Raw genomic sequence first — 12500 nt, forward strand, 5'->3', positions numbered from 1 at the left:
GGGGAGAGGTTGGTGTGCCAGGTCCGACTGGAGTTTGCAAACCATAGCGTTCAAGATACATGCACACACTCAGCCCTCCAGCTCTAAAAGGGTGACGTGTTTTGGTGCTCAGTTGCTAGAGAAATCTCGTGTTCAGCTACCAGAACGGGACTTGCTGTGCACATTCCCGCTCCACTCGAGACGGCAGACACCCAGGCTCTGGAGCTTGAATCGGACCTCTGTTAGACAACACAGGTGGACTTCTCGGCCTCACAAGAGAGCAATACGCCAGCGGGTGAACAGGAGAGTCGTGCCGACAAAACCCACTGACTTTTAAAACTGTCCGTCTGCCACTTGGGACAGAGAGAGGAACCTGACGAGCCTGAACACCAGCCTTGGCTGGACCGCTCGGGCCCTCCCATGTCGGACGCGAGTCGCCAAATCGATCGGAAGAGAGTACCGATTCCTCTCAAAAAGTCTGCGTGCCCGTTATTATAAAAGCAGCCCACCGGCCGCGGTGCCTTGCCCACAAACACACTTGGTGTCTGGGGTGATTCAGAGCCGCCGCGGCTCGAAAGTGTCAACCTGTTTTAAAAGTCATCGCTATGCCGGCACAGGTGACTTTCAAGTTAAAGAGTTCTCTTTATTGGCTTTCAAAAAAATCTGCAAAGTGTCACAGAGATTTTGAGAAACTCTTTTTTTTCTTTATATTATTATAATATAATATAATGTGTATATGTTTTCGAAAAGCATCCACCAGCAATCCATGGTGAGCCTCTCTCTGCTGGCAAGCTCCTCCTGCCTGAGCCCGACGCTGTCGAGGCTCAACACGATTTCAGACTGACAAAGAGTTCGAAAATTGCCGCCTGATGTAGCTTTAAATGCTGACAGGTGACTTCCGAGTGCTCTTGTAAAGGTCTCCGCTTTGAAATTGAGAGCCTTTTGCCAAGTGTCACTTTTTCAGGCACTCTTAAAGTGCACCTGGGCTGTCAGAGAAAGCTCTGAAAATCGTGTTCTCGAAAATCTCCGGGTACCCGACCAATCCCTAGGTGCCCGAATGACAAGTGTCAATTCGGCAGGACGGCCTCCCACCTCCGGCCGCAGATGCGTCACTAAATCCCCGCAACGGGGGCTTTCTCATTTCGGCATAGGGGCTTCCGCGGCCAACTCATTAACCTGTGCTCGGACTTTTTGTGCCACAAGTGCAAGGGACCGTTTGCCGGCAGCTACTCGCACCCCCCCGCCCAGGGGGGGAATCCTCTGACCGGAGATCCGAAACGCCGGCCGAATCCATCCCCGTCGGACTTCCGAAGGGGTTCCCTCGACCGACTGACTTCCGAACTCCTTTCTGGGCTTAAACGGGTGGAATTCGGACCCTCTCGCAAGGGAGCCGAAGCCCGCCAGCCCCGGGAGGCCTCGGGGCCGCCGTTTTCAAGCCCGACCAAAAAACCCGAAAAATGGGGAAAAATGGGAAAAATTCCCACTCCCAAAAGGCTTAAAAGTCGGTTGGGCGGCAGCCCGGGTCGGTCTCTGCAGACCTGGAGGCGCTAGACACAAGTCTGGTAAACAGGCTAAGTCTCGACATGCCACCTCTTACTATCCTGCAGGTACCCCGCCAATCCCCCCGGAACCGGCTGGCAATTGGCGAATCAGCGGGACGAATTTGAATTCGTGACCGACTCTCTGACACCGAATCGCCGCAAACGCGTTTCGATTTTTCGGCTTCGGTACCTCCCATCAGACTTTGACTGGCCATATCTCCGGACTCACGTGTCGCAGCCGGGACCTTCAGGTACCGTTCGACGCGTCTAACCCTGCCCCGTCGAATGGCGCCCCTCGCGGTGTGGTCCGATTTCCGCATTTTGGTCAGATTTGCCTCCAAAGTTTTCAGATTGAGTTGACGAATGCCCCCTACGGGGTAACCTCTTGCCCTTTCGGACATGGTCCCTGTGACTTAATTTCCGCCTTTTGCTCAATCGTTTCCCCATTTATAATTAATTTTAAAAATCGGGTTACTCAGTTCTGGTTTACCAGTTCCCTCTTCGGACTTAGTTTTTGGTTAATCATTTCCGGTTCACCAGTTCCCGTTTTGGACTTAGTCTCTGCGGGCCGTTTCTCATCTTTTGGTTCATCAGTTCCCCTCTTTTAATAATTTTTTGGCTGCTTTCGTTTGATCATTTCCCTGCCTTCTGGGTGACTTTTGCCCCTTAGGACTTCATCGCCGCACATTATTTTCGACTTCTGGTTGATCATTTCACCCCTTTTAATCATTTTTGCAACTTTTGGTTAACCATTTCACCCAGCTTCTGGTTAACCATTTCCCCTTTGGGACTTAGTCTCTGAGCATTCTTTTGGGATTCTGGTTAATCATTTGCCAATTTTTAAAAAATGTTGCCGCTTTTGTTTAATGCTTTCTGGTCAACCTTTCCCTCTTTCAGACTTCACCGCGGCACATTGCTTTAGCCTCCTGGTTAATCATTTCACCCCTTTTAATCATTTTTGCAACTTTTGGTTAACCATTTCCCCCAGCTTCTGGTTAACCATTTCCCCTTTGGGACTTGGTCTCTGAGCATTCTTTTGGGATTCTGGTTAATCATTTGCCAATTTTTTAAAAATGTTGCCACTTTTGTTTAATGCTTTCTGGTCAACCTTTCCCTCTTTCAGACTTCACCGCGGCACATTGCTCCAGCCTCCTGGTTAATCATTTCACCCCTTTTAATCATTTTTGCAACTTTTGGTTAACCATTTCCCCCAGCTTCTGGTTAACCATTTCCCCTTTGGGACTTAGTCTCTGAGCATTCTTTTGGGATTCTGGTTAATCATTTGCCAATTTTTTAAAAATGTTGCCACTTTTGTTTAATGCTTTCTGGTCAACCTTTCCCTCTTTCAGACTTCACCGCGGCACATTGCTTTAGCCTCCTGGTTAATCATTTCACCCCTTTTAATCATTTTTGCAACTTTTGGTTAACCATTTCCCCCAGCTTCTGGTTAACCATTTCCCCTTTGGGACTTAGTCTCTGAGCATTCTTTTGGGATTCTGGTTAATCATTTGCCAATTTTTAAAAAATGTTGCCACTTTTGTTTAATGCTTTCTGGTCAACCTTTCCCTCTTTCAGACTTCACCGCGGCACATTGCTTCAGCCTCCTGGTTAATCATTTCACCCCTTTTAATCATTTTTGCAACTTTTGGTTAACCATTTCCCCCAGCTTCTGGTTAACCATTTCCCCTTTGGGACTTAGTCTCTGAGCATTCTTTTGGGATTCTGGTTAATCATTTGCCAATTTTTAAAAAATGTTGCCGCTTTTGTTTAATGCTTTCTGGTCAACCTTTCCCTCTTTCAGACTTCACCGCGGCACATTGCTTTAGCCTCCTGGTTAATCATTTCACCCCTTTTAATCATTTTTGCAACTTTTGGTTAACCATTTCCCCCAGCTTCTGGTTAACCATTTCCCCTTTGGGACTTGGTCTCTGAGCATTCTTTTGGGATTCTGGTTAATCATTTGCCAATTTTTTAAAAATGTTGCCACTTTTGTTTAATGCTTTCTGGTCAACCTTTCCCTCTTTCAGACTTCACCGCGGCACATTGCTTCAGCCTCCTGGTTAATCATTTCACCCCTTTTAATCATTTTTGCAACTTTTGGTTAACCATTTCCCCCAGCTTCTGGTTAACCATTTCCCCTTTGGGACTTAGTCTCTGAGCATTCTTTTGGAATTCTGGTTAATCATTTGCCAATTTTTAAAAAATGTTGCCGCTTTTGTTTAATGCTTTCTGGTCAACCTTTCCCTCTTTCAGACTTCACCGCGGCACATTGCTTTAGCCTCCTGGTTAATCATTTCACCCCTTTTAATCATTTTTGCAACTTTTGGTTAACCATTTCCCCCAGCTTCTGGTTAACCATTTCCCCTTTGGGACTTAGTCTCTGAGCATTCTTTTGGGATTCTGGTTAATCATTTGCCACTTTTTAAAAAATGTTGCCGCTTTTGTTTAATGCTTTCTGGTCAACCTTTCCCTCTTTCAGACTTCACCGCGGCACATTGCTTTAGCCTCCTGGTTAATCATTTCACCCCTTTTAATCATTTTTGCAACTTTTGGTTAACCATTTCCCCCAGCTTCTGGTTAACCATTTCCCCTTTGGGACTCAGTCTCTGAGCATTCTTTTGGGATTCTGGTTAATCATTTGCCACTTTTTTAAAAATGTTGCCGCTTTTGTTTAATGCTTTCTGGTCAACCTTTCCCTCTTTCAGACTTCACCGCGGCACATTGCTTTAGCCTCCTGGTTAATCATTTCACCCCTTTTAATCATTTTTGCAACTTTTGGTTAACCATTTCCCCCAGCTTCTGGTTAACCATTTCCCCTTTGGGACTTAGTCTCTGAGCATTCTTTTGGGATTCTGGTTAATCATTTGCCAATTTTTAAAAAATGTTGCCGCTTTTGTTTAATGCTTTCTGGTCAACCTTTCCCTCTTTCAGACTTCACCGCGGCACATTGCTTTAGCCTCCTGGTTAATCATTTCACCCCTTTTAATCATTTTTGCAACTTTTGGTTAACCATTTCCCCCAGCTTCTGGTTAACCATTTCCCCTTTGGGACTTAGTCTCTGAGCATTCTTTTGGGATTCTGGTTAATCATTTGCCAATTTTTAAAAAATGTTGCCGCTTTTGTTTAATGCTTTCCCTGCTTTGTGGTCAAACTTTTCCCCTTTAGGACTTCATCGCCGCACATTATTTTCGAATTCTGGTTAATCATTTCACCCCTTTTAATCATTTTTGCAACTTTTGGTTAACCATTTCCCCCAGCTTCTGGTTAACCATTTCCCCTATGGGACTTAGTCTCTGAGCATTCTTTTGGGATTCTGGTTAATCATTTGCCAATTTTTAAAAAATGTTGCCGCTTTTGTTTAATGCTTTCTGGTCAACCTTTCCCTCTTTCAGACTTCACCGCGGCACATTGCTTTAGCCTCCTGGTTAATCATTTCACCCCTTTTAATCATTTTTGCAACTTTTGGTTAACCATTTCCCCCAGCTTCTGGTTAACCATTTCCCCTTTGGGACTTAGTCTCTGAGCATTCTTTTGGGATTCTGGTTAATCATTTGCCACTTTTTTAAAAATGTTGCCGCTTTTGTTTAATCGTTTCCCTGCTATGTGGTCAACCTTTTCCCCTTTCAGACTTCATCGCCGCGCATTGTTGTCGACTTCTGGTTAATCATTTTTCCCCTTTAAATCTTTTTTTGCCACTTTCGGTTAACCATTTCACCCAGCTTCTGGTTAACCATTTGCCCCATTATACTGAATTTTTCCGCTTTGGTTTAATCATTTCCCTGCTTTCTTGTCAACCTTTTCCCCTTTTGGACTTCGCCGCCGCACTTTGCTTTTGCCTTCTGGTTAAACATTTCTCCCCTTTTAATCCTTTTTCCCACTTTTGGTTCACCAGTTCACCCAGCTTCTGGTTAACCATTTCCCCTTTGGGACTTAAGTCTCTGAGCATTCTTTTGGGATTCTGGTTAACCATTTGCCACTTTTTTAAAAATGTTGCCGCTTTTGTTTAATGCTTTCCCTGCTTTCTGGTCAACCTTTTCCCCTTACGACTTCGCCGCCGCACTTTGCTTTCGCCTTCTGGTTAATCATTTCACCCCTTTTAATCCTTTTTCCCACTTTGGGTTGGACAGTTCACCCAGCTACTGGTTAACCATTTCCCCTTTGGGACTTAAGTCTCTGAGCATTCTTTTGTGATTCTGGTTCACCATTTGTCCCTTTTTAAAAGATATTGCTGCTTTTGATTAAACCTTTCCCTGCTTTGCGGTCGACCTATTCCTCTTTCAGACTTCATCGCCGCACCTTGTTTTCGACATCTGGTTCAACATTTCTCCCCTTTTAATCCTTTTTCCCACTTTTGGTTAAGCAGTTCACCCAGCTTCTGGTTCACCATTTGCCCCTTTTTACTGAATTTTTCTGCTTTTGTTTAATCATTTCCCTGCTTTGCGGTCGACCTATTCCTCTTTCAGACTTCATCGCCGCGCATTGTTTTCGACATCTGGTTCAACATTTCTCCCCTTTTAATCCTCTTTCCCACTTTTGGTTAAGCAGTTCACCCAACTTCTGGTTAACCATTTGCCCCTTCTTACTGAATTTTTCTGCTTTTGTTTAATCATTTCCCTGCTTTATGGTCAACCTTTTCCCCTTTAGGACTTCGCCGCCGCACTTTGCTTTCGCCTTCTGGTTAATCATTTCACAACATTTTAATCCTTTTTCCCACTTTTGGTTAAACAGTTCACCCAGCTTCTGGTTAACCATTTGCCCCTTTGGGACTTAAGTCTCTGAGCATTCTTTTGGGATTCTGGTTCACCATTTGTCCCTTTTTAAAAGATATTGCTGCTTCTGTTTAATCCTTTCCCTGCTTTGCGGTCAACCTTTTCCTCTTTCAGACTTCATCGCCGCGCATTGTTTTCGACATCTGGTTCAACATTTCTCCCCTTTTAATCCTCTTTCCCACTTTTGGTTAAGCAGTTCACCCAACTTCTGGTTCACCACTTGCCCCTTTTTACTGAATTTTTCTGCTTTTGTTTAATCATTTCCCTGCTTTCCGGTCAACCTTTCCCTCTTTCAGACTTAATCGCCGCACATTGTTGTCGACTTCTGGTTGATCAGTTCACCCCTTTTTTATCCTTTTTCCCACTTTGGGTTAAGCAGTTCACCCAGCTTCTGGTTAACCATTTGCCCCTTTGGCACTTAAGTCTCTGAGCATTCTTTTGGGATTCTGGTAAACCATTTGTCCCTTTTTAAAAAATGCTGCTGCTTTTGTTTAATGCTTGCCCTGCTTTGCGGTCGATCATTTCACCCCTTTTAATCCATTTTTGCCACTTTGGGTTAAACAGTTCACACAACTTCTGGTTCACCATTTCACATTTCGGAACTTTTATTCCCACCATTACTTTGGGCTTCTGGTTCATCATTTCACGCTGTTTTACAAATCTTTGCCGCTTCACTTTTAATCCACAAACCGTGGCTCGCTTTCGGGTGGGGGGGGGGGGTAGCGGGTTTGGGCCGGGCACTCGACATCCCGGTGTGCGACCGGGTTCGTTCTGGTACCGCTCGGTGCCCCTCGTCCTGCTCTTGCCGCGGAAGCAAACCAGACGACCGTCGGTCTCACGCCCGAGGGGAGAGGAGGCGGAAAGCGGTTTGCAGCCTTTCGCTGTACCTCCGGCGGGCAGCGCCGCACCTCCGAGTGCTCGGTACCGTTCGCTGCACCTCGTCCGGCCGCACGCAGCGAGCCAAACCCGGAGGAAATCGGCCTGTGCCTTCTCGAGATATGGGCCTCCGGGTGGGACGGACAAACCGGGGCCCCGAGCTCGCTTTCGGCGGCCCGGCACTCGACTTCCCGGTGTCCGAACGTGATCCTTCCGGTACCCTTCGGTGCCCCTTGCCCGACTCTAGCTCCCGTGCTGAAGCGGAGTCGGTCGGCCTGACGGCCTGCCGAGTTAACCAGCGGAAAGCGGTGCGCAGCCTTTCGCTTGCAGCTCCGGCGGGCAGCGCCGCACCTCCGGCTGCTCAGTGCCGTCCGCTGCTCCCCTTCCGGCTGCACGCAGCGAACCATACCCGGAGGAAATCGGCCTCGGCCTTCCGGAGATATGGGCCTGCGAGTGGGACCAATAAATCGGTGCACATTTCCGGCTCGGTTTCCGGCCTCGGCACTATCAGTTCACGCCGTCCGACCGACGTCGTTCTGGCACGGTTCCGTTGCTCCTTGATCCGGTCCAGCCACGGTAATCAGCCGAAGATGGTGGGGGGGACACATTGCCCGCCGAGTTAGCCGGAGGAAATCGGCCTCGGACTTCCTCAGATATCAGCCTCCGGGTGGGACAGACAAACCGGGGACCCGAGCACGCTTTCGGCGGCCCGCTGGTCGACTTCCCGGTGTGCGACCGGGTTCGTTCCGGTACCGTTCGCTGCCCCTCGTCCTGCTCTAGCCGCGGAAACAAACCCGACGACCGTCGGTCTCACGCCCGCGGAGGGAGGTGGCGGAAAGTGGTTTGCAGCCTTTCGCTGTACCTCCGGCGGGCAGCGCCCGACCTCCGAGTGCTCGGTACCGTCCGCTGCGCCTGGTCCGGCCGCACACAACGAGCCATACCCGGTGGAAATCGGCCTGTGCCTTCCAGAGATATGGGCCTCCGGGTGGGACGGACAAACCGGGGCCCCGTGCTCGCTTTCGGCGGCCCGCTAGTCGACTTCCCGGTGTGCGACCGGGTTCCTTCCGGTACCGTTCGCTGCCCCTCGTCCTGCTCTAGCCGCGGAAACAAACCCGACGACCGTCGGTCTCACGCCCGCGGAGGGAGGCGGCGGAAAGTGGTTTGCAGCCTTTCGCTGTACCTCCGGCGGGCAGCGCCCGACCTCCGAGTGCTCGGTACCGTCCGCTGCGCCTGGTCCGGCCGCACACAACGAGCCATACCCGGTGGAAATCGGCCTGTGTCTTCCGGAGATATGGGCCTCCGGGTGGGACGGACAAACCGGGGCCCCGAGCGGTGGCACCCTGCTCGCTTTCGGCGGCCCGGCACTCGACTTCCCGGTGTGCGAACGTCATCGTTCCGGTACCCTTCGGTGCCCCTTGCCCCACTCTAGCTCCGGTGCTAAAGCGGAGTCGGTCGGTCTCACGGACGCCGAGTTAGCAGGCGGAAAGCGGTGCGCAGCCTTTCGCTGTCACTCCGGCGGGCAGCACCGCACCTCCGAGTGCTCGGTACCGAACGCTGCGCCGCCTCCTGCCGCACGCAACGAGCCATACCCGCAGGAAATCGGCCTCGGCGTTCCGGAGTTATCCGCCTCCGAGTGGGCCTGACCAAGCGGGGTGAACTGGAAATCATTAACCAACGTACTTCCATGTTTTCACCCGCAGAGGGCAGCACTCTCTTCTCCGTTTTAAACTGGGCCGACCCGGCTCCGTTTCGAGACCCGGCACTCGACTTCCCGGTGTGCGACCGGGTTCGTTCCGGTACCGTTCGCTGCCCCTCGTCCTGCTCTAGCCGCGGAACTAAACCCGACGACCGTCGGTCTCACGCCCGCGGAGGGAGGCGGCGGAAAGTGGTTTGCAGCCTTTCGCTGTACCTCCGGCGGGCAGCGCCCGACCTCCGAGTGCTCGGTACCGTCCGCTGCGCCTGGTCCGGCCGCACACAACGAGCCATACCCGGTGGAAATCGGCCTGTGCCTTCCGGAGATATGGGCCTCCGGGTGGGACGGACAAACCGGGGCCCCGAGCTCGCTTTCGGCGGCCCGCTAGTCGACTTCCCGGTGTGCGACCGGGTTCCTTCCAGTACCGTTCGCTGCCCCTCGTCCTGCTCTAGCCGCGGAACCAAACCCGACGACCGTCGGTCTCACGCCCGCGGAGGGAGGCGGCGGAAAGTGGTTTGCAGCCTTTCGCTGTACCTCCGGCGGGCAGCGCCGGACCTCCGAGTGCTCGGTACCGTCCGCTGCGCCTGGTCCGGCCGCACGCAACGAGCCATACCCGGAGGAAATCGGCCTGTGCCTTCCGGAGATATGGGCCTCCGGGTGGGACGGACAAACCGGGGCCCCGAGCGGTGGCACCCTGCTCGCTTTCAGCGGCCCGGCACTCGACTTCCCGGTGTGCGAACGTCATCCTTCCGGTACTCAACCGTGCCCCTTGCCCCACTCTAGCTCCGGCGGTAAAGCGAAGTCGGTCGGTCTCACGGACGCCGAGTTAGCAGGCGGAAAGCGGTGCGCAGCCTTTCGCTGTCACTCCGGCGGGCTGCACCGCATCTCCGAGTGCTCGGTACCGTACGCTGCGCCGCCTCCTGCCGCACGCAACGAGCCATACCCGGAGGAAATCGGCCTCGGCGTTCCGGAGTTATCCGCCTCCGAGTGGGCCTGACCAAGCGGGGTGAACTGGAAATCATTAACCAACGTACTTCCAGGTTTTCACCCGCAGAGGGCAGCACTCTATTCTCCGTTTTAAATTGGGCCGACCCGGCTCCGTTTCGAGACCCGGCACTCGACTTCCCGGTGTGCGAACGTGATCGTTCCGGTACCCAACCGTGCCCCTTGCCCCACTCTAGCTCCGGCGGTAAAGCGAAGTCGGTCGGTCTCACGGACGCCGAGTTAGCAGGCGGAAAGCGGTGCGCAGCCTTTCGCTGTCACTCCGGCAGGCAGCATCGCACCTCCCAGTGCTCGGTACCGTACGCTGCGCCGCCTCCTGCCGCACGCAACGAGCCATACCCGGAGGAAATCGGCCTCGGCCTTCCTGAGATATCAGCCTCCGAGTGGGCCCGACGAGTCGGTGGCACCCTGCTCGCTTTCAGCGGCCCGGCACTCGACTTCCCGGTGTGCGAACGTCATCCTTCCGGTACTCAACCGTGCCCCTTGCCCCACTCTAGCTCCGGCGGTAAAGCGGAGTCGGTCGGTCTCACGGACGCCGAGTTAGCAGGCGGAAAGCGGTGCGCAGCCTTTCGCTGTCACTCCGGCGGGCAGCATCGCACCTCCCAGTGCTCGGTACCGTCCGCTGCGCCTGGTCCGGCCGCACACAACGAGCCATACCCGGTGGACATCGGCCTGTGCCTTCCGGAGATATGGGCCTCCGGGTGGGACGGACAAACCGGGGCCCCGAGCGGTGGCACCCTGCTCGCTTTCAGCGGCCCGGCACTCGACTTCCCGGTGTGCGAACGTCATCGTTCCGGTACCCGACGGTGCCCCTTGCCCGACTCTAGCTCCGGTGCTAAAGCGGAGTCGGTCGGTCTCACGGACGCCGAGTTACCAGGCGGAAAGCGGTGCGCAGCCTTTCGCTGTCACTCCGGCGGGCAGCACCGCACCTCCGAGTGCTCGGTACCGTACGCTGCGCCGCCTCCTGCCGCACGCAACGAGCCATACCCGGAGGAAATCGGCCTCGGCGTTCCGGAGTTATCCGCCTCTGAGTGGGCCTGACCAAGCGGGGTGAACTGGAAATCATTAACCAACGTACTTCCAGGTTTTCACCCGCAGAGGGCAGCACTCTATTCTCCGTTTTAAACTGGGCCGACCCGGCTCCGTTTCGAGACCCGGCACTCGACTTCCCGGTGTGCGACCGGGTTCGTTCCGGTACCGTTCGCTGCCCCTCGTCCTGCTCTAGCCGCGGAAACAAACCCGACGACCGTCGGTCTCACGCCCGCGGAGGGAGGCGGCGGAAAGTGGTTTGCAGCCTTTCGCTGTACCTCCGGCGGGCAGCGCCCGACCTCCGAGTGCTCGGTACCGTCCGCTGCGCCTGGTCCGGCCGCACACAACGAGCCATACCCGGAGGAAATCGGCCTGTGCCTTCCGGAGATATGGGCCTCCGGGTGGGACGGACAAACCGGGGCCCCGAGCGGTGGCACCCTGCTCGCTTTCAGCGGCCCGGCACTCGACTTCCCGGTATGCGAACGTGATCGTTCCGGTACCCAAACGTGCCCCTTGCCCCACTCTAGCTCCGGCGCTAAAGCGGAGTCGGTCGGTCTCACGGACGCCGAGTTACCAGGCGGAAAGCGGTGCGCAGCTTTTCGCTGTCACTCCGGCGGGCAGCACCGCACCTCCGAGTGCTCGGTACCGTACGCTGCGCCTCCTCCTACTCCACGCAACGAGCCACACCCGGAGGAAATCGGCCTCGGCCTTCCTGAGATATCAGCCTCCGAGTGGGCCCGACGAGTCGGTGGCACCCTGCTCGCTTTCAGCGGCCCGGCACTCGACTTCCCCGTGTGCGAACGTCATCCTTCCGGTACTCAACCGTGCCCCTTGCCCCACTCTAGCTCCGGCGGTAAAGCGAAGTCGGTCGGTCTCACGGACGCCGAGTTAGCAGGCGGAAAGCGGTGCGCAGCCTTTCGCTGTACCTCCGGCGGGCAGCATCGCACCTCCCAGTGCTCGGTACCGTACGCTGCGCCTCCTCCTGCCGCACGCAACGAGCCATACCCGGAGGAAATCGGCCTCGGCCTTCCTGAGATATCAGCCTCCAAACGGGCGTCACAAATCAGGGCACATGGTCAGCTGCAAAGCAGCGTCATTACAACCTCTCACTGCACCCCACGCGACATTCCGCTTGCCTGCCTGCCGCTGCCTACTCTCACCAGCGAAACAAAGTCAGGATAACACCCCAATGCAAGCAGCTCCCTTCCGGCCAACCAACCCACACCAATCCCCTTGCCTGCCTCCCACAAATTCCACCAGCGAGGCAAAGTCAAAATCAACCCACAATAAACGCACTCCACAACGGCCATCGACCGCTATACACCCCCTTGGGCGACTATTAAGCCCGAGAACACTAACTGTAACCAACCGCAGTGAAAAGTTGAAGTGGCAACTCATTAACCAAATTTATATTTGGCAACTCATTAACCAACTTTACATTTGGCAACTCATTAACCAACTGCATTGGTGACAACTCATTGACTGACAGGTTGATGAGTTCTCCAGGGCCCCACATGCCTCCTGCCGAATTAAAAGCTCACCCTCCCGGGCACTACCCCACAATCACCCCCCTTGGGCGACTATTAAGCCCGAGAACACTAACTGTAACCA

This window comes from Heptranchias perlo, unplaced genomic scaffold, assembly GCF_035084215.1.
Source record: "Heptranchias perlo isolate sHepPer1 unplaced genomic scaffold, sHepPer1.hap1 HAP1_SCAFFOLD_548, whole genome shotgun sequence".
In the NCBI taxonomy this organism is placed as follows: domain Eukaryota; kingdom Metazoa; phylum Chordata; class Chondrichthyes; order Hexanchiformes; family Hexanchidae; genus Heptranchias; species Heptranchias perlo.